General features: G+C 37.8%; 1 protein-coding gene across 5 annotated transcripts in view; it reads left to right on the top strand.

Moving 5' to 3' along the window:
* The first annotated feature begins 911 nt into the window (after positions 1–911).
* Positions 912–22,312, top strand: part of PLSCR4 (phospholipid scramblase 4) — a 50,932-nt gene continuing 29,531 nt past the window's right edge. For 2 of the 5 annotated variants that reach the window (XM_042956270.1, XM_042956275.1), the window contains exon 1: positions 912–1,017. The gene's annotated coding sequence lies outside the window, so the exon portion shown is untranslated. Of the gene's footprint in view, positions 1,018–1,359; positions 1,382–18,343; positions 18,400–19,984; positions 20,007–22,312 lie in introns of those variants that run through there. The other 3 variants (XM_042956271.1, XM_042956273.1, XM_042956272.1) reach the window with 3 other exon arrangements.

The raw sequence follows: 22,312 nt of genomic DNA on the forward strand, positions 1-22,312 counted from the left end.
ATATGAACTTTTAAAACCTATTCTTACATGCATAGTAACAAAATAGCATACATACAAAAGAAAATGGAAAATTCCAGAACTCCCCTCCCATATGCCTTCCCCTTTCCAAACTTTTCCCATAGTGGAGCACTGCCAAGTACTTCTCAGTGCTTAATCTAATTTACTTCTGCCCAGTTCTGAATTTTTTTTTATAACGTTAGGGGCCTTTAGACTCCCCTAGCTCCAGTCAGTGACTTGTTCTCCCCAGGGACCACCACAAACCTGAACCCTAGGAGTTTCAAAAAAAAAAAAAAAAAAAAAAAGCATTGTGCCTAACAATGGTAATTAACAAATGGCATTTTTCTCCAAAGGTCAGAAAACTAGGCAACCCTGCTCCCCTCCCCTCATTCCCGGACTCCCTCCCTCCAACATCAAGTTGGCCTCCTCCAAACCTGTGGAAAAGAAAACAAAATGCCTGGGACTGCACTGTGTTTCCAGCTAGCATTGCATTGCCAAGACCAATTCTCCAAGCCAAGGGTCTGGGGGTGGGAGCAGATGCAAATTAACAGGCTCTTGCGAAAGAGCCTTTCCATGCTCTGTAACCTCGGTCAGCAAAACTCTTCCTCACAGGCTGTGGAACCTGCGTCTCTGATTAGATGCAACCGTCGACTTGCCCTTACCTTTCTCTTCCCCTTACTCTAGAGCTGCGACAACCTTCCTCCCCCCGCTCCTTTCTCATTCGGAAGCCCACGCCTCCCGGGACCACAGACCCGAGGCGCCGGAGCGCGGAGCGCGGGGGGCGGGGGGCGGGGTCGGAGGCCCGCGCGGCCGCGCGCCCCGGGGGAGGGTCCGGGCGAGCCGGGGCCACGCCCCCGAGCCCCGCGCCGCCCCCTCCCCTCCAGGCTTTAGTTTGTTTTTAATTTGGAAAGCCCTCCTCTTCCTGCCCCCTTCCTCCGCTCCTCCTCTTTCCTCGGCTCCGCTAGGAAAGTTAGACCCCGGCCCGGCGTCGCGGGTGCCGAGCGGACGGCGGGCCCGGCGGTGAGTGGGCCTGCAGGGCGGGCGAAGAGCGGGGTCCCGGCGGTGGGCGCCGAGCTGCGTGGCGGGGGTAGTCGGGGCCTGCGGGCGTCCTGGGCTGGCCCTCGGCGGCGCGCTGCTCCTGCAGGTGGCGCGGGATTGCGAAGCGCCTCTGCCGCCGCGAGAGGAGGCGGGACAAGCAGAGACCTCTTTCCAACCCTGAGTTGGGGGTCGGGACCCCTGGACCTTAACGTCTGCCGCATTGGTCCCGGGGTGAAAGCTTTCGAGTGGGGAGACCGTTGTGCCGCAGCAATAACGCGCTCTGGGAGAGCTGGCTGCGCTTCCCGGCCCTCCCTGGCCCCTTTCTAGCTGCTCCTGCGGGAAGAAGGTGCGTTGCCCGGGTCGCTCTCGCCACCCGCGGGTCTCTGTACCTCAGGCCGGGTCCTGCCTGATCAGGCTCCCGTTGCCGCTCTCGCAGGCATTCCCTTGGCGCACCACTCGCGGAGGCTAGGCTGGTTCGCAGGTGAAGGGTTTTGTAGTAACTTCGCACGCTTGGCGGGCAGAGTGGCGGGGGTTGCAAAAGAGGACCCTTCTCTCATTCTAAAAATGCGGGCTCACTGGGGAGATGTAATTTATTTCGGGGTGTACTTGCATTGTTTCTGTAAAGTGAAACGTTTATGTTTTAAGACAGAATTTTCTTTCATTTATTTTCTGGTCTTTTTATCTTCTCTTAGAATCAACAACTTGAGTTTTTAATTTTATATTGCATGTTTAAAAATGTAGCTGCCATGGGGAGCCTGGGTGGCTCAGGTCGTGATCTGGCAGTTGCTGAGTGAGTTCCAGCCCTGCGTCGGGCTCTGTGCTGACAGCTCGGAGCCTGGAGCCTGCTTAGGATTGTGTCTTCCTCTCTCTGTTCCTCCCCTGCTCGTTCTCTGTCTCTCTCTGTCTCTCTTTCTCTCTCAAAAATAAACATTTAAAAAAGGTATAATTTCTCTAAGAGAATATATAAATTAAATAGATTCCTGATTTTTTTTTTTTTGGTTTCTAAATCAACTGTTCAGTTCATGTGGAAAAACAGTATGTATACCTTACTATATGATAAAAGGTATAATCAAAGGTATATTGCAATGGAATAGGGAATAGACCAGAAAAATCGCTGAAACTACAGAGACAAATTTAAGCATAAAGGAGTGCTGCCATTTTATAAAACATACATTTTAAATCTGGTAGTGGGGAAGAAATGACATGTAATTAATTGATCATGCTTAAATAATCAGGTATTGGGGAAAACTAATAATAAAACTGGAACATTCTCTCATTCTTTGCACACAAATGTAATCTAGAAGACTCACTAAATTGAATCTGAATGTGTGAAACCTGAAAGTAAAAGAAGAAAACCTGAATGAATATTTGTAAGCAGAGCATTTGGGGAAAACATTTTTTGAGGTTGATACATAAACCTACAGCCTGTTTAGGAACATGATTCTTTTTACGAACATTTGCACGCAGAAAACATACAAATTGGGGCGTTGTTAACAGAAAAAGAACTAATTATGCTAATATGCCTAGAACTCTCATTAATGACTTTTAAAATCAACAACCCAATTTGACTCTACAGAGTCCTTCAAAGCAAGAGAAATGCAAATGAGAAGCTATATGAAGACTCAGCCAGGCTAATTATCAGAAAAAAATGCAATTAAGTAAGACAGTTTTTGCACATTTTACTGATTTTGAAAGTCTGATAATACTCAGTATTGTTGATAATGTGCTGAGAGAAATACACTCTAACAAACTCTTAGTGGAAATATATTGATAAAACTTTTTAATGGTGATAGCTATTAAATTTTTCTTTTTTTTATTAAAATTGTTTTTAATGTTTGTTTATTTTTGATAGAGACAGACAGAGCATGAGTGTGGGGAGGGGGGTCAGAGAGAAAGGGAGACACAGAATCTGAAGCAGGCTCCAGGCTCCGAGCTATCAGCCCAGAGCCTGACGTGGAGCTTGAACTCACGGATTGTGAGATCCTTACCTGAGCCGACGTTGGACACTTTACTGACTGAGCCACCCGGGTGCCCCTATTAAATTTTTCAAATATTCATTCACTTCTTGGAATTTATCATGCTGTTCAGTGTACAAATAAATGTGTCAAAGATGCTCAGAGTAGTGTTTCTAATAACAGAAAGCCTGGAAACAATTTCATAACTGTTGATTGGGATTTGGTTACATAGTTTATGGTATATCCAAAGGTGGGATAATGTGTAAAGTAGAAATATGTCCAAAGTATATTATACTTTGGAACACAAAAAACAATTGGAAACACAGTATGTATGTGTGTGTATATATTTGTGTGTGTGTGTGTGTGTGTGTGTGTGTGTATACACATATATATATAGAATACATATACAGTAACATTTTTCTAAGTAATTATATTTTGCATATTCATGTTTTCTTTTTCTTTCTTTTTATTTTTTTTTTTTTGAGAGAGAGAGAGACCCTGCAGGTGCGTGTGCCCCTGCTTGTGTGGGGTGGGGTGGGGAGAGAAGAAGAGGGAAGAGGGAGGAGCAGAGGGAGAGGGAGAGAGAGTTTTTAAGCAGGCTCCATACCCAGGCTAGATCTCAGGACCATGATTTCAAGACCTGAGCCAAAATCAAGAGGCGGGCCACTTAACCGACTGAGCCACCCAGGTGCCCCCTTTTAGTTCTATAATGTATACATGTCTAAAGAAAAATGATATTATAGTAGGAAAAATTACAAAATAATAAAGATCCTGAAAGTGTAATTAGTAATTTATATAGAATCATACCTTTCTGGATATATTAGTTGTTATTCAATGTAGAAAAAACATATTTTCCTTCACAGAGTTTTCTATATTGTTCTCTTCATTTACTTCATTTTTGAATGCCCCTTTTCAGCTTCTTCCTTTGAAAGTGCCTTCCTTTATCTCCATCCTTAATGTTGAGTGCTATGATGTTTCCTAGAGGCATATAACTAAAAACTTTTGCCCGAGGGATTTCACAGCCTGTTAACTTCTTTATAAACAAAAATGCAGAAATGTTCCTGTTCTATCTATGTCAGCATTGTATTAAAATTAAAATTATCCTTTATAGTTCTTCAGGATGAGAGAGATGCTTAAAAAGAAAAATAAAATTGGAGTATAAAAAGTAAAAACGTATGGCAAAAATACAGAAAAAACAAATGACAAATTTGGGAAGAAAATTCTTAAAGTTCTAATACTATTCATATAAATAGCAAAAAGATCTTTAAAAAATAGCAAACAGAAAAATGGACAAATGACCATTGGACAGTTCACAGAAATGGAGATGAAAATTACTTTTAAACATAAAAACTTCTCAACTTCCTCATAAGATTTGTAAAATAAAATGTTTTTACCTTTCACATTGACAATAACAAAAATATTGTTAAAACATCATACTAGGGGGGTGCCTGGGTGGCTCAGTTTGTTAAGCGTCCGACTTTGGCTCAGGTCATGATCTCACAGTTCGTGCGTTTGAGCCCCGTGTCGGGCTCTGTGCTGACCTCTCAGAGCCTGGAGCCTGTTTCGGATTCTGTGTCTCCCTCTGTCTCTGCCCCTCCCTTGTTCACACTCTGTCTCTGTCTCAAGAATAAATAAACATTAAAAAAAAAAAATATCATAGTAGGAATCTAACACATTTTTGTCTCGCATATGAATGGATTCAAATTCTTTGGAGTACTGTTTGACAATGCATGTCAAAATAAAATGCACAGAATTTGAGCCGGCAGCTGTGCTTCCAGGAATTTAATACACAGGTATACAAAGAAGTGTATATTAGCATGTTTTTAATCACATGTATTTGGAAACAATTTAAATTTTCATCATTAATAGGCCAATTAAAATGGTTACCAGAATGGAAGCGAATGGGGGTGGGGCATGAAACAGATAATGGGGATTAAGGAGTCCACTTATGATGAGCACTGGGTGCTGTTTGGAAGTGTTGAATCACTGTATTGTATGTCTGAAACTGATATAACACTGTATGTTAACTAACTGGAATTTATTGTATTTATTTTTTTAATGTTTATTTATTTTGTAAAGAGAGACAGAGTGTGAGTGGGGGAGGAGCAGAGAGAGAGGGAGACACAGAATCTGAAGCAGGCTCCAGGCTCTGAGCTGTCAGCACAGAGCCCAATGCGGGGCTCGAACTCATGGACCGTGAGATCATGACCTGAGCTGAAGTTGGACACTCAACCGACTGAGCCACCCAGGCGCCCCTATAATCTAAAATTTTAATAAAGTAGTGCACTACTGAACATCAGTCCTCTCTAGCTTCAACTATACAAAAATCTCAGACTGTCACTGAGTTAGCCTATTACCATTCTTGATTCATCTGCTGTGTCTTGATTGGGGGGATTGCTACTAGATGGTATTACTTACAATGAAGGTACAAATATTTATATCGTATTGGTTTCTCGCATAAGAACGCACAGTGAGTTTTTCTTTTCCCTAGATTTTGTCACATATGCAATGAATGCAGAGGAAATTACGCTTATTAGTACATTTTCTAGGAGTATCTTAAAAATTTTTTTTTTTTACATTTATTTATTATTGGGAGAGAGAGAGCAAGCAGAGGAGGGGCAGAGAGAGAGGGAGACACAGAATCTGTAGTAGACTCCAAGCTGTGAGCTGTCAGCACAGAGCCTGACGCAGGGCTCAAACCCACGAACCGTGAGATCATGACCTGAGCTGAAGTTGGATGAGATCATGACCTGAGCTGAAGTCGGATGCTTCCCGACTGAGCCACCCAGGCGCCCCATGGAATTTAAACAAAAACTTGAAAAAAATGGGCCAATTAAGTAAACTGTTGTTGGGCGCCTGGGTAGCTCAGTCGGTTAAGCATCTGACTTCAGCTCAGGTCATGATGTCATCGTTCGTGACTTTGAGCCCCGCATTGGGCTGTCTGCTGACAGCTCAGAGCCTGGAGCCTCCTTCAGGTTCTGGGTCTCTCTCTCTCTCTCAAAAATAAATAAACTGTTGTCTAGCTATTGAAAAATATAAGGTTATATGAACTGTAGTCAACATCAAGACACTTTAACAAATGAAGAAACAAAATACAGAAAGGTATATAGAAGGCTCATTTGTATTAAAAGGCATATTATTAGTTTGTGTATACTTAGATAATCTATTGGAAGACAAACTCGTTGCCTTTTGAAATGGAAAATGGGGATCTAGGTACGAGGGATTTTTACTTTTTTGTGGTATAAATACATGTACCCCTTGGTGCTTGATTAATTCCAATTCCAGTGTTTGCAGATAATACCTATTTTCAAATATGTTTTTATAAATGTAAGGTTTCTTATCGAAATGATTTCATTGTAGGTCACATGCTATCCTGTTTTGTTAGTTTTTAATACTAGAAGACTAGCCAGAAAATGAGGCAATAAGGCATTCTCTGGTAATCTTTCAGGTATCGTAACTGGCATGGTAATGTTTTCTTAAATGCGTTGTATAAATAGTATGCTAATATTACTCTTCTGATATTTTTTGTACTCTAAAAAAACATTTTACCCTTGAAAGCCAAAATGGAGAGGCCTAATATTATTTTAAATGATTTAAACTAATTTAATATGTTTAATTAAAGATATTTATGAACTGTGGCTATCACTTTGCTTCCATTTAATCTCATTCTTTTATTTTAAAATAAAGCCAAATAACCAGCCTCCAAGATTCTTATCTGCTAAAAAGAAGGAAATATCCCACCATAAACCCTTTGTTTAGGAGGGACCATGTGGCTGAAATAAGAAATATGTTTATATAAGTTCTCAAAACATAATATAAATAGATTTTGCCACCATTTGTATTTGTTCCCAGTGGAAATTAATCACATTTTCTCCGTAGGGCTGATTTAATTAAATAAATAGATGTTCTACAAATAGTCTTAATGAGGGATTCTGTGCACCTTTGGGACATTTCTACTGGGGACAAATACAAAAATTCCTTTAAAAAAATTTTTTTAACGTTTATTTATTTTTGAGACAGAGAGAGACACAGCATGAACGGGGGAGGGGCAGAGAGAGAGGGAGACACAGAATCGGAAGCAGGCTCTAGGCTCTGAGCCATCAGCCCAGAGCCTGACGCGGGGCTCGAACTCGCGGACCGCGAGATCGTGACCTGAGCTGAAGTTGGACGTTTAACCGACTGAGCCACCCAGGCGCCAAATACAAAAATTTCTACTGCATATTTTATTCCCAAATAACAGACCTTGGTTTATCTTGTTAGTGCAAGCCTCTGTAATTGCTTTGCGAGTAGGATAGTTTTCTTAATTCTAGCTATGTGACAGCAGCTTATTGAGTTGCCAAGGTGTGGAACAGGAAATGACTGAAATCTTCATAATCATTGGACTTTAATCTACTCATATTGAACCCACTCATCTGTCCAGTTCCCTAGTAACCAAGAAACCCATAAAACGAATCCACATAATTATACATACTTACAAGAGCCAAAATTTTGGCTGAAAGTCTACAAAGAGAATTGTAACTTGGAAGGGTGAGTAAAACATTTCATCTTTGGTGAACCTGAGATCTCTATAGTTATAGATACGCTACAAGAGAGTATTTTCTATTTCAGTTCTATTTCTTTTTATTTTCTTTTCAATTTGGATTATAAAATCTATTAGATTATATTCCTTCTATGAGAGTGAAATGTATCACTTAAAAATTTTACAGCAAGGGACGCCTGGGTCTGTCAGTTAAGCATCTGACTTTGGCTCAGGTCATGGGCTCGTGGTTCATGAGTTTGAGCCCCACACTGGGCTTCACATTGACACTGCAGAGCCTGCTGGGATCCTCCCTCCCTCTCTTTCTGCCCCCCACCCCCCTTCACAAAATAAATAAACCTAAAAAAATTTTATAGCATATTTTGGATTTCTTTTGAACTTTAGAAGAAATTTACTTGGGTGTACAAATGAGGTTTGAGGAAAAATTTAGATAGGTATTACATTAGTAAATTGAAGATTTAATTGAGTATTAAGATAATAATTCCCTTTGAAGATGAATTTTTACTGATGAAAGAGATGTCGTAGATCTGTAACTTTGAGTGGGTGGGTGTGTGGTGAGGGGTATATCAAAATCACTTGGGAAATGGTTTCAAACCTCATACACTGGAAGAAGTCCCCTAGATTGGTGGTTCTCAAGTATGATCCTGAATCAGCAGCATCAGCATCACCTGGTCTGATATGCTCTATGGCATATTTGGAATAGTTTCGGATTTCTTTTATACACCCACTCCCTCTTCCTTGAGAATTATTGTACTTGATTGCTGAGGTACAGAATTTTTGTGTGGGGAGGAACTTTGGAAATCAATTTGTTCAAACTTTCATACTTGTCTGTGTGTGTTCTGTGTGTGACTAAAGTTCTCTTTATGAAATTTTTGCATTTTTTTTTCATTTCATTGTGATGAAAACTGCCTAATTTTAAGTCACAAGAACAAACTGGACCATATTAGTTAAGAACATGTTTAGCCAATTTGACTTTCTTAAATAACCTTAACAGTATTGGTTTAAGAAGGCAGATAAATGTCTACATTTACTTTGGAAATGTTAACATCTGGTGAGTTAATATTTTGAAAATTCTTGTAGGAAAGTTGCATATTCTATTAATAAATCTTTTAAAAATTTCTACATCAAGTGCTTTGATAGCATGTTAATACAAGTTTTTTAAAACCTATTTGATTTAATGTTGTAATCGAAGAATATTTACTTTAAAAATATCCTTAGTAACTAGATCCAGCTAAATAATCTACACAAAACACCTCTATTACATCTGGTTGGAGAAAGTGTTAATTTTTATTTCAATTTTATTTTCTCAGTTGTATTTGTATTATAATTTTGGAGGCTTATATACTTATAAAAGTTTTGAAAAGTTTTCCCAAAGTAAAAAAGAATAAAGGACCTGCAAATTTGATTATGTCCCAGATTTTTGGTATCATTTTCTTCGTTGTTTATAATATGTACATACACATGTTTCTGTATTTGAATAATTAAATATTCACAGTAGAAAAGTATTTCATTGTTTTAATTTTTTTTTCTTTCCTTTCCCAAATGGTAAGTGTTAGGTCCTTATCCAAGGAAGGATAGTTAGATATATTTAAACAGGTGATAACTTTATTGAGGCATGATGAGGTGGATTTTGCTGGGTTCATGGTGCTATTTGCTTTGTGATATATGTGAAAAGTCCTTAACCTAAACTAGGTATGCACTGTTTTTGCAGAATATTTTATTGTGAGAATTGACCCCACACAGTTGGACTCTAATATATAATCATTGCAATAGCTAAATCTCAGAAAGCGATTGACCTTGATAAACTTGCCATGGTACAATCACATTTTTAAGGGGAGAAGGAAATTGTCTATTAATGTTTTAAAGTGGTTCTCCAAATTTAAATGGACAGCATAAATCAATTAGTTTACAAGTAGAGAATAAAAAATAGTAGTATACTGGAGCTATACTAGGAAGTTACGTTAACTGTAGTTGGAATCCACACGAGGTCAGTCTTGGGGGAAGTTGCTCTATGAATAACTAAGTTTTTAAAATCCTTAAAAAATATACATACTTCTCAAGAGTTCACATTCATGAACTATTGTTTTCATTCAGTTCAAAATATTATTTCCCTTGAGACATCCTTTTTGACTCTGGATTATTTAGAAGTGAGTTGTTTTTATTTCTACGTGGTTAGAGATTTTCCTGTTACTCTTCAGTGATTTCCAGCTACATTACAGTATGATCAGAAAACACACTTTGCTTGATTTTAATCCTTGGTAATTAAGAAAAAAATTCTTTGTACCTTTTAAAGGTTTGTTTTATGACCCAGAGAGAATGGTCTGTGTGGGTGAAGGTCCCATGTGTTGAAAAGAGTGGGCATTCTGATGTTGAGTGGAGTGCCCTACAAATGTCAGTGTAGGTTGAGGATGATGCTCTAGTTCTTTAGTATCATTATTGACTTTCTCCCCACTTGGTGCTGTAGATTACCTGAGCAGGAAGTGTTCAAGTCTGCCAACTACAGTTGGGACTTTGTTTCTCCTTTCAGTGCTGTCAGTTTTAGCTTCATGGATTTTGAAGTCCTTTTTTTAGGCACAGTCACATTTAGGATTGCTGTGTGTTGTTGGTATATTGACTTCTACTTGTGAGTGATGGTCCTCTATCTCTGATAATTTTTTTTTTGCTATGAAATCTAGTGGAATATTAATATCCAGCTTTCTTTTAATAACTTTGTTGAGATATAATTCACATAAAATTCATGCATCTGAAGTTTATTGATTTTTATTGTATTCACAGATTTTTGCAGCCATGAATTTATCCATTTATCAGTTGGTAGACATTTGAGATTTTTCTCTTCTTTGGCTATTTTTAATAATACTGCTATGAACATGTTTTTGTGAAAGTGTTTTTTATTTTTATTTTAGTATGTACCTAGGAATAAAATTGCTGGGTCATATGTTTACTGTATTAACTGTATTCATCTCTGTGTTTAATTTTTCAAGGAACTGCCAGACTTGTTTCTAGAGTGGCTGCACCATTTTACATTTCCACCAGCAGTGAATAAGGGTTTCCAGTATCTTCATATAATTGCTAACACTTGTTATTGTCTCTTTTTGATTATAGCTATCTTAGTAGATGTGAAAAGTAATTGTGATTTTGATTTGCATGCCTCTGATGACTAATGATGTTGAAAATTTTTTTACATCCTTATTAGCATTCATATATCTTCCTTGGAGAAGTGTCCAAATCCTTTTGGCTGTTTTTCAGTTGGGGTATTTGTCTTTATTATTGAGTTATGAGAGTTCTTTCTGTATTCTGGATGAAAGTCCTTCACCACATATATGATATATAAATATTTTACCTCATTGTGTGGATTATTTTTTTATTTTCTTGATGGTATTCTTTAAACTACAAACTTTTACAATTTTGATAAAGTCCAATTTCTTTCTTTCTCTTTTGTGGTCGCTTATTCTGTTGGTGTCATATCTATGAAACCATTGCCTAACCCAAGGTGATCACAATTTACTCCCATTTTTGTCTTTTTAAAAAAATTTTTTTTTAACATTTATTTATTTTTGAGAGACACAAAGAGACAGAGCATGAGTGGGGGAGGAGCAGAGAGAGAGGGAGACACAGAATTTGAAGTAGGCTCAAGGCTCCCAGCGGTCAGCATAGAGCCCGACGCAGGACTCGAACTGTGAGATCATGACCTGAGCCAAAGTTGGATGCTTAACCGACTGAGCCACCCAGGTGCCCCCTAAAATTTCTTAGTTTTACCTTTTACATTTACGTTTATGGTCCATTTTGAATTAAGTATTTTGTATCAGATGTTGTAGGGGTCTATATTCATTCTTTTGGATATAGATGTACAGTTTTTACAACACTATTTGTTGAACAGACTATTCCTTCCTCATTGTATGGTCTTGGCACCCAGTTCTGTTTGTTCTGTCTTTGCCCATCATTGGCCAGTACCACACTACTTGGATTACTGTGGCCTTGTAGTAAGGGTTAAAATCAGGAAGTATGAGGCCTCCATCTTAGTTCTTCGTTTTCAAGATTATTTTGGCTGTTACGGTTTTCTTTTGTTTCCATGTGAACTTTATGTTTAGCTTGTCAGTTCCTAAAAAAAGGCAACTTGAATTTTGAATGAGATTATGTTAAATCTATAGATCAATTTGGGGAGTATTGCCACCTTAACTGTATCATGTTGACTGATCCATGAGCTTGGGATATCTGCATTTTTATTTAAATCTTATTTGCAGGGCGCCTGGGTGGCTCAGTCGGTTAAGTATCCGACTTCGGCTCAGGTCATGATCTCGCAGTCCGTGAGTTCGAGCCCGCGTCGGGCTCTGTGCTCACAGCTCAGAGCCTGGGGCCCGCTTCGGATTCTGTGTCTCCCTCTCTCTCTGCCCCTCCCCCGTTCATGCTTTGTCTCTCTCTGTGTCAAAAATAAATAAACGTTAAAAAAAAATTTTTTTTAATTAAAAAAAAATCTTATTTGATTTATTTCAACATTATTTTTTAGCTTTCAGTGCACAAGTCGTGCACTTTTTTTGTCAGATTTATTCAATGTATTTTATTCGTTTTGATGCTATTTTAAATGGAATTGGTTTTTTTATATCGTTCATTGCCAGTGTATAGAACACTTTTTTGTTTGACTTTTGTGTATTGATTTTATGTTCTGCCACATTGTTGAACTTATTTATTAGTTCTAATAGTTTTTAGCAGATTTCCTAGGAGCATCTTAATGCAAGATTTGTCACATTTCTTCATTCCCAGTCTGGATGGATACCTTTCATTATTATATTTTTTCTAGCCTAATTGCCCTGTATACAAGTTGTAGTACAATCGAATAAAAGTGGTGAAAGTGGATGTTCTAGTCTTGTTCTTTGGTCTTGGGAAAGCATTCAGTCTTTCTCCATTGAGCGTAATGTTAGCAGTGGGGCACTGTGTAGATGCTTTTTATCAGATTAAAGAAGTTTCATCTCATTTCTAGGTTGTTGACTGGACTTTTTTTTAAATCAGGTAAGGTTTTGAATTCTGTCAGATACATTTCTTCATATATTGAGCTGACTGTGGTGCTTTTGACTTTTCTTATTAAATCATTCCTCGATTTTTGTGTGTTAGACCAGTATCTTTTTTAAATATAATTTATTGTCAAATCGGCTTCCATACAACACCCAGTGCTCATCCCAACAAGTGCCCTCCTCAATGCCCACCATCCACTTTCCCCTCTTCCCCACCCCCCATCAACTTTTAGTTTGTTCTCAGTATCCAAGAGTCTCTTGTGGCTTGCCTCCCTCCCTCTCTCTAACTTTTTCCCCCCTTCCCTTCCCTAATGGTCTTCTGTTTCTCAGGATCCACCTCTGAGTGAAAACATATGGTATCTGTCTTTCTCTGCCTGACTTATTTCACTTCTAATACCTTCCAGCTCCATCCATGTTGCTGCAAATGGCCAGATTCATTCTTTCTCATTGCCAAGTAGTATTCTATTGTATATATAAACCACATCTTCTTTATCCATTTGTTAGTTGATAGACATTTAGGCTCTTTCCATAATTTGGCTCTTGTTGAAAGTGCTGCTATAAACACTGGGGTACATGTGCCCCTATGCATCAGCGCTCCTGTATTCCTTAGGTAAATTCCTAGCAGTGCTATTGCTGGATCATAGGGTAGTTCTATTTTTATTTTTTTTGAGAAACCTGCATACTGTTTTCCTGAGCGGCTGTACCAGTTTGCATTCCCACCAACAGGGCAAGAGGGCTCCCGCTTTTCTACATCCTCACCAGCATCTATATTTTCCTGATATGGTCATTTTAGCCACTCTGACCGGTGTGAGGTGGTATCTCAGTGTGGCTTTGATTTGTATTTCTCTGATGATGAGTGACGTTGAGCATGGTTTCATGTGTCTTTTTGCCATCTGGATTAGACCAGTATCTTATCACTGGTATATATCCTACTTGGTCATGGTGTATAAACCTTTTTATGTGTTGCTGGATTCGGTTTCTTAGTGTTGAGGGTTTTTGTGTCTATATTCATAAGGGGTATTAGTGTAGCTTTCTTTTCTGTGATGTCTTTTGTTTTTATATCATGGTCACAGTGACTCTTAGAATTAGGTGGGGTATGTTCACTTTTATTTTTTAGAAGAGTTTATGAAGGATTAGTATTTATTATTAAGCATTTGGTAGAATTCACCAAAGAAGTCATCTGTGCCTGGGCTCTCTGTGGGAAGTTTTTTGATTACTAATTCAATTTTTTGTTATGATTCTATTCAGATTTTCTTTTTCTTCTTCAGTTAGTTTTGGTAGAGTATATCTTTCTAGTAATTTGGCTATTTTATCTAGTGTATCTAATTTGTTGATATATAGTAGCTCATATTCATAATTTTTTTTGTTTTTCATTGTAAGGGCAATACTAGTATGCCTCCTTTTGTTCATGCTTTTAGTAATTTGAGTCTTCTCTCTTTATTCATTAGTTCAGCTGAAAGCTTGTCACTTTTGTTGATCTTCTCAAAGCAAAAACTTTTGGTTTTGTTAATTCTTTTTCTGTTTTGTATTTTATTTCTTTCTACTTTAATCTTTACTGTTTCTTTCCTTCTGCTTGCTTTGGTTTTAATCTGCTCTTAAGGTGGAAGCTTGGGTTATTGATTTGAGAGCCATCTTTTTAAAAACATGTGCATTGACTAGTATAAATTTGCTTCTAAGCATGGTGCTAGCTGCATTTCATGTTTTTTGGCATTTTGTCTTTTTATTTTCATTCATTTCAAAGCATTTTCTAATTTTCCTTGTGAATTTCTTGCTAATTTGTTGCTTATGTAGAAGCGTATTGTTTAATTTCCACATATTATAAATTTCCAAAATTCTGTTCTGTTTTTGATTTCTAAATTTAATTCTGTTATTTTCAGAGCACTTTTTATTTATATGATTTCAATCTTTTAAGGCTTATTGAGGTTTGTTTCATGGACTGATGAGTGATCTATCTTGGAGTATGTTCCATATATACATTGAGAAAAATCTAGTCTGTTATAGTTGGGTGCAGTGTTGTGTAAATGACTAGTAGGTTTAGTTGGTTCATAAAAGTGTTCCAGTCCTTTATTTTCTCATTGATCTTCTGCCTGGTTGGTCTATTTATTATTGAAAATAGAGTATTGCAGTCTCAAACTGTTGCTGTTGAATTGCCTGTTTCTTCTCTGAATTCTGTCTAGTTTTGCTTGTATGTATTTTGTGACTTTCTTGTTATGTGTATGATTGTTCTATTTTCCTGGTGGATTGACCCTTTTATTATTATAAGATATCCTTCCTTATCTCCTAAAATAGTTTTTGTCTTAAAGTATATAGCCACTGCCCTTTTTGGTTAGCACTTGCTTGCATGGTATGTACTTTTGATTTTTTTTTACTTTCAACCTATTTGTTTTTAAATCTAAATGATGTCTCTTGCATGCAGTGTGTAGTTGGATCATGTTTTTTTTTTTTCTTTGATACCCATTTTGCTAATCTCTGCCTTTGATTGGATTGTTCAATACATGCCCATTAAGGTAGGATTTATGTCCAATATTTTCTTTAAATTTTTACTTTGAGTAAACACACAATGTTACATTAGTTTCAGGTGTACGACATAGTGATTCAGCATCTCTATACGTTTTGCTATGCTCACCACAAGCGTACTTACCATTTATCACCATATACTGCTATTACCGTATCATTGACTGTATATTTCCTATGCTGTGCCTTTTATTTCTGTGACTTACGTATTCCATAACTGAAAACCTCTATCTTCCACTCCCTTCACCCATTTTGCCCATCTTCTGCCCCCCCCCCTTCCCTCTGGCAGCTACCAGTTCTCTGTACTTATGGGTCTGTTTCTGCCTTTTGTTAGTTCATTTGTTTTTTTTAGATTCCACATATGAGTGAAATCATATGGTATTTGTCCTTCAGTCTCACTCATTTCACTTAGCATAATGTCTTCTAGGTCTGTCCATGTTGCAAATAGCAAGATCTCATCTTTTTTTATGGCTGCATAATATTCCAACACGCACGTGCACACATACGGTTTATATGTATATCACGTCTTTATCCATTCATCTGTTGATGACACTCAGCTGCTACTTGTTTTTGATTTATGTTCCATCTTTCTTGTACATGTTTGCTTGGTATATCTCTTCTATCTTCTTTCCTTTAGTCTACTTTATCATTACATGTGAAGTGAATTCTTTCAGAAAGCGTGTAATTGGATCATTATAAGAACACATCCATTTATTTTGATAATCTATGTCTCTTCATTGATAGGCTTAGTACATTATATTTAATGTAACTATTGACATATTTATAATTTATACCTGCTTGTTTTCTTTTTCATTCCTCTATGTCTCATTTCCTGTCTTTTTCAGCATTATTTCCATCTTTTTGTAGTATTTAATCTGTTACTGCGTTCTGGACTATATCTTGTGACTAGTGTTTTTAGTGGTGGCTCTCAACCCACATGAATTCAGACTTTCCTGGTTCTATGTACACATGTACTCTATCCTGGATACTGTGTTTTGAATATTATGTTTAAAAAAGTTCTGAGTCTGATTTAGATGCTGTGGAGGAAATCGATTTTCTTCTTGTTCTGGCAGGCTGTTGACCCGTTTGGGTTCAGGCCACAGGTTCTACCAACCTTCTGTGCATTGCGATGTGAGTGTCGGTTTTGATATTCAGAGTCTTGGCCCTGCCATTTAGATTTCTTCTGCAGTGCAGTGGCCAGCCTGAGACCTGGGCTGTGGTCTCCCTTCAGTTCTCAAAGTTTTTGTTAGGATCAGATCCATGTGTGCATCACTCAGGGATGAATGCAGAAGTTTATAAATAACTTTACTGGGACACTTTCTGAAGCTTCTCCTCTACCATCTCCTTACCGGTTTTCTCAGCCTCCTTTTCAGTTATTGAACCAGAAAAATGAGATTTTATTTACCTTTCTCTGCTGTGTACTTCCCACAAATTAACTTGCGTACAAGGCCAAGTTAAAGGGTACAGAGAGAAAAGAAACCAAGGGAGAAGTTTCACCGCATCCTCTTGGGACCCCAGGTCCTTATATCCAGGGGAAGATTTCCCTCTCTTAGTATTCCAGGCACCTGTGAGCCTCCTTGGATGCAATCACACCTTTCTCCACAGTAGGATTGTCAGGATCTGGGGCATGAGCAAGTGGAGAAAAAGAAAAAGTATTGGTAAACTATCCAACTCTTTCTGAGCTTTAGGAGTTCCCCTTCCTGCTGCTCAAGCCAGGAGCAGAGGGCTTGTCCTGGAGCTGTCTCTGCGCCTGGTGCCCCCTGCCGTGCTTTGGGCTGCCTTGAAATACATCAGGTTAGGGATACCAGAGACAGATCAGGAGCCTGATTCCAGTTTATGGTACTTCCAATTCTGGCCTTCTTCTCGCATTTGGTTTCCAGAGTCTTCAAATAGCTGCCAAATCATTCTGTCTAGGTTAGTTAATTGTATTCAGTGGGAGAGAGAGGGTGATGTAGGTTTACTAGATCTTACCCAGAACTGGAACATGTAACCTATCATTTTTTTTTCAAAATATATTTTAAATATATTCAAAATACATTTCAAATATTTTTCAAAATATATTTCAACAACCTTACAAAATGGAAGTCGACAGGGATCTCAGTAGAAGGGCCTAATTTTCATATTATAGGGGATAGTAGGAGAGCTGGATAATTTGAAAGCAATGTGACGGGGGTGGCATAGGAGAGAGGGGGCAAGAAGGAGACAGAAGGCAATTTTCAGTGGTGTTTAGAATAGTAGTCTGGCCTCTGATGAGGGTGTTTTAAACCATAGTTTCCCCAGTTTGTAAAACTGACCTTGAACAGGTTAAACTCTGAGCTTCTCTTTCCTTATCTATGTAATGAAAACCATAATACCCACCTCACTCAAAATATACAAAGTTCCTGGCACCTCCTAGATAATTAGTAACTGATATCTAAAATTGAAACCCGGTGAAACTGAGTGTTTTAAACATATTATGCCAGTTTATTAGGGGTCTTAATCAGTACATAACTTCACAATTCTTTATAGCTAACTGCTAATTTAAAGAGTACTTTAAATTTTCTCTAAAAAGTGTTAAAATTTTTTACTTGAAAAGAATCATGTTTTCTGTTTGGCCTCATTCCAGTTAGTTTTAAATAGGAATGTAATGATGATTTCTGTTTGAGAATTTAAAAACATGACTGGTTTGCTTACTCTTTTCAGCACTGTGGCTTAGTATTCTGGTGTATTTCAATATGTAACATATAAATAGTATATAAATATAGGTAAGTGTGCAATATATAAAATATAGGTAAGTAGTATGTTGTGTATAAATAGATTAACATTTTCAGTAGCTTCTACATAGCAGGGTTGTAGAAGTCATATGTGGTCAAGAGAATTTCATTTTATAATTTATACTGTGAGCAGAACAATGTAATAATGTAGACTAGTGCAAAAGTGACAAAAATGAGCAAATTAGGGAAAATATCTCCATGTGAGTCAACTAACATTCAAAAAAGCCTTCACATAAAGAAATTTAGTTTGGGGCACCTGGGTGGCTCAGTCGGTTAAGCGTCTGACTTTGGCTCAGGTCATGATCTCACAGCTCAAATTTGAGCCCCACATTGGGCTCTGTGCTGACAGTTCAGAGCCTGCCTTGGATTCTGTGTTTCCCTCTCTCTGTCCCTCCCCTGCTTGTGCTTTCTCTCTCTCTCTCTCTCTCTCTCTCTCTCTCTCTCTCTCTCAAGTAAATATTAAAAAAGAATTTTTAAAAAAAGGAAATTTAATTCTAAATTTATTTAGAATATACAACACCTTTTTTTTTTTTTTTAATGCAGGGAAACGGATGCCTGTAAAATGCATAAATCCTGTGCTCTGTCGTGATCCAGAATGTGTAAGGAGTTATATAAGTAAAAATCTCTTCCTTTAGGAGACTTACGTTCTAGTAGGGCTTCCACCAAAATTTAATCCCCTTTAAAGCCCCTACTTTTTCAAAACTGTTTCTGCTTGTAGCTGCTGCTAATTTTCTTTCCCCCATTCCCTTTAAGATTCCTTACCAGGAGGCCACTCTTCACTCCTCTACACTCTCTCCACCACATGATACCACCTCCAAGACAGAAAAGTGTTTTCATTTTGGTCCAGCAGATCTGTTGGGCAATAGTAGAGTAGGTGAGACCCTAGTACTCCCTTTTATAAACATGATCTCCTCTTGGACCATTTTCCCAGGGAGGAAGGTTGAGGAGGCCCTTGAAAAGCACTTTCTTCCTGAGCTCTGTTTATATCATGAGAAATCTTACTGTAGAATTTTTTTGTGAAATGAATTCTTCAGGGGCAATTGGGTGACTCGGTTGGTTGAGCATCTGACTCTTGATTTCAGCTCAGGTCATGATCCCAGGATTGTGGGATCAAGCCCCACGTCAGGCTCCATGCTCATCATGGAGCCTGCTTAAGATGGATTCCCTCCCTCTCTCTCTCTCTTCCTCCCTCCCTCCCCCTGTGCCCCTCTCCCCAGCTTGTGCTCTCTCTCTACAATTAAAAAAAAAGTATTTAAAAAGTAGTATTTAAAGGAATGAATTCTTCACATACTCATTGCATTCAGTAAAATAAGTAAACTGACTGAGTTTAACATTTACAGCTAACATTATCCATGGTAATATCACATATGAATTAGTGTATTTGTAATCCACAAAACTTGTCCTGAGCCAAAATAGATGGATTAATATAAATGTATCCCCATTACCGTAGGAATGATTCAAAGACCAGACCTACTTGGTTATGAAATGAATTTCATATTCAAAAAGAAGCATACTTGAACTAGTTGTGTCTGCCTTTTGATTCTACCAAGGTTATCACCAGAACAAGGAAAAGTGGCTTGTTAAATTGTATTTTTTTTTTTATTATTTTTCCACTCCACCCTACCTCAGAGGTAAATACGGAAGAGTTCTGGTGTGGCTGCGGTAGATAAGAGGAAGGCACAGGTGGATAGCAACACATTGTAGTCTGGCAGTGGGGGGACTGGATTGTTGGTCACATGCTGGCAGTACTTCAGTGGCTGTACATCCTTGGGGAAAAGTCTTTAAATAACTTCTCTGGGCCTCTGTTTCCACCTCTGTCATAGTATCCAAAGCTTTTTATGAAATTACTATCTGTGTACTGCCTACTGAATACAATTTAAAGATAAAAAAGGATCATTATTAATAGATCAGATTCTGATTTGAAACATTGGCTGTAAAAATGATGATCAGTTCTGAAAGACCTCAGTGTAAGACAGGGAGCCATCATAATCCTCGAGGAGAAAGCAGGCACAAATGTCTTTGATCTTGCCCGCAGCAACTTCTTACTCAACACGTCTGTGGAGGCAAGGGAAACAAAAGCAAAAATGAACTACTGGGACCTCATCAAAATAAAAAGCTTCTGCACAGCGAAGGAAACAATCAGCAAAACTAAAAGGCAGCCGACAGAATGGGAGAAGATATTTGCAAACGATTTATCAGATAAAGGGTTAGTATCCAAAACCTACAAAGAACCGGTCAAACTCAACACCTAAAAACCAAATAATCCAGTGAAGAAATGGGGAAAAGACAGGAATAGACACTTCTCCAAAGAAGACATCCAGATGGCCCACTGACACATGAAAAAATGCTCAACTTAACTCATCATCAGGGAAATACAAATCAAAACCACAATGAGATACCACCTTACACCTGTCAGAATGGCTAACATTAACAACTCAGGCAACAACAGACATTGGTGAGGATGTGGAGAAAGAGGGTCTCTTTTGCATTGTTGGTGGGAATGCATGCTGGTGCAGCCACTCTGGAAAATAGTATGGAGGTTCCTCAAAAAGTTAAAACTAGAACTACCCTACAACCCAGCAATTGCACTACTAGGTATTTCTCCAAGGGACGCAGATATGCTGTTTCAAAGGGACATATGCCCCCCAATGTTTATAACAGCGCTGTCAACAATAGCCAAAGTATGGTAAGAGCCCAAATGTCCATCGATGGATGAATAGATAGAGAAGAGGTGGTGTGTGTATATATATATATATACACACACACAACAGAGCATTACTCGGCAATCAAAAAGAATGAAATCTTGCCATTTGCAACAACGTAGATGGAACTGGAGGGTATTATGCTAAGCGAAATTAGAGGAAGACAAAAATCACATGACTTCACTCATATGAGGACTTTAAGAGACAAAACAGATGAAAATAAGGGAAGAGAAGCAAAAAAAACATGATCAGTTCTTGGGCAGCCCAACCTTTTTAATCTCTTAATGTAAGATAAAAAAATGTAAAAAAAAAAAAAAAAAAAAAAAAAAAAAAGGCACTGGGCAAAAGAACAGATAACAAGTCTAGTGCATTTACTGTAGAAAACCTAGTTAAACCCTAAATGTATAAGATTTAAGGAGGCTCAGAGGCCATATTTTTGGGTATTCCTGTCAAATCTGATTGGAAGTAATTTCTTCTTTAGCGGTGATTTCACAGAGGGTACCTTTAACAGGTGTTAATTTGGATTTTCTCTCTTTCAGAAAGGTAATTGCATTAGTTATATTAATATTCAATCCAGAATCCATTGGCAAGCTAAATAGAAACAATGCATCTGTTGCTTTTAAACCTCCAATTTTGGGAGCTCTTTCTGTAGGCGTGCATTAAATGTCCGTTTGTCTTTGTCTTGCTTCTTCAAAGAAGTGAATACAAACTTTATATGTTTAATTAGCAATAGGTATATAAAGGGTCACTTAAAAAGGAAGAATGAACAGTCCTTTTGAATGTGTAAATAAAAGTTCCTTCCATACAGTACTTGAGTACCTGCTATTTTGTAATATTTTTGCATTAGTGATTATTTAAAATCTATAAGACACCATACCAGTTAAAATTTCTCTTTCAAAGGGTGCCTGTGTGGCTCAGTGGGTTAAGTATCGACTCTTGAGTTTGTCTCAGGTCATGATCTCAAGGTTGTGAGATCGAGCCACGTGTCAGGCTCCACCTGAGGGCAGAGCTGGGTTAAGATTCTCTCTCTCCCTCTCTCTCTCTCTCTCTCTCTCTCTCTCTCTCTCTCTCTCTCTCTCTCTCTCTCTCTCTCTGTCTCTCAAGAAATTCAGGAAACAAATTATTTTTAAAATTTATTGAATTAAGAATTATGTTTAATGGCATGGTAATACAAAATAAATTTTTCACTTACCAAATTGGTAAAATTTAAAGGAAAATGATATTTATTAACACTGAGATGGTCACTCACATGATTTGGGTTTAAACTGAAGGAGCCTTGCTAAAAAGAAGATAACTTGGCAAAATGTTTCCTAAGTTGTAAAAACATTGACCTGTAGAATACACATCCTTCTTAAATTATTTAATTACAAGGGAATTATAAGGGAATAGTCAGAAGTTTGTGCCAATATTTATGCAAATGGAAATCATGTAACATTAGTCATAATACCAGAAAAGTGTGAACAATAAAAATTGAATAGTTTGAATAAGTTAAGGTAGTTTATTGGTACCTTCTACTTAAACACATATTTGTTCACAGTATTTCTAATAATATTTATTATAAAACCCCTCCCATGCATACACACAGAAACAAAGACATACATGCATGCATACACACACAAGACGTTCCCCACATTTTAAGAATAGTTATTTTTGGAAGGTTGCCTTAAGAGTTCTGTTCATTTCTTTATACTTACTGATGTTTTACAAATGATGATGTTTTATTTTTGTAATCAGAAATATATATATATGTATATATGTGTATATATATATATATATATATATATATGTGTGCTTCTATTTGTAATAGTTT

Source organism: Panthera tigris, chromosome C2 (assembly GCF_018350195.1).
Source record: "Panthera tigris isolate Pti1 chromosome C2, P.tigris_Pti1_mat1.1, whole genome shotgun sequence".
NCBI classification, from domain to species: Eukaryota; Metazoa; Chordata; class Mammalia; order Carnivora; family Felidae; genus Panthera; species Panthera tigris.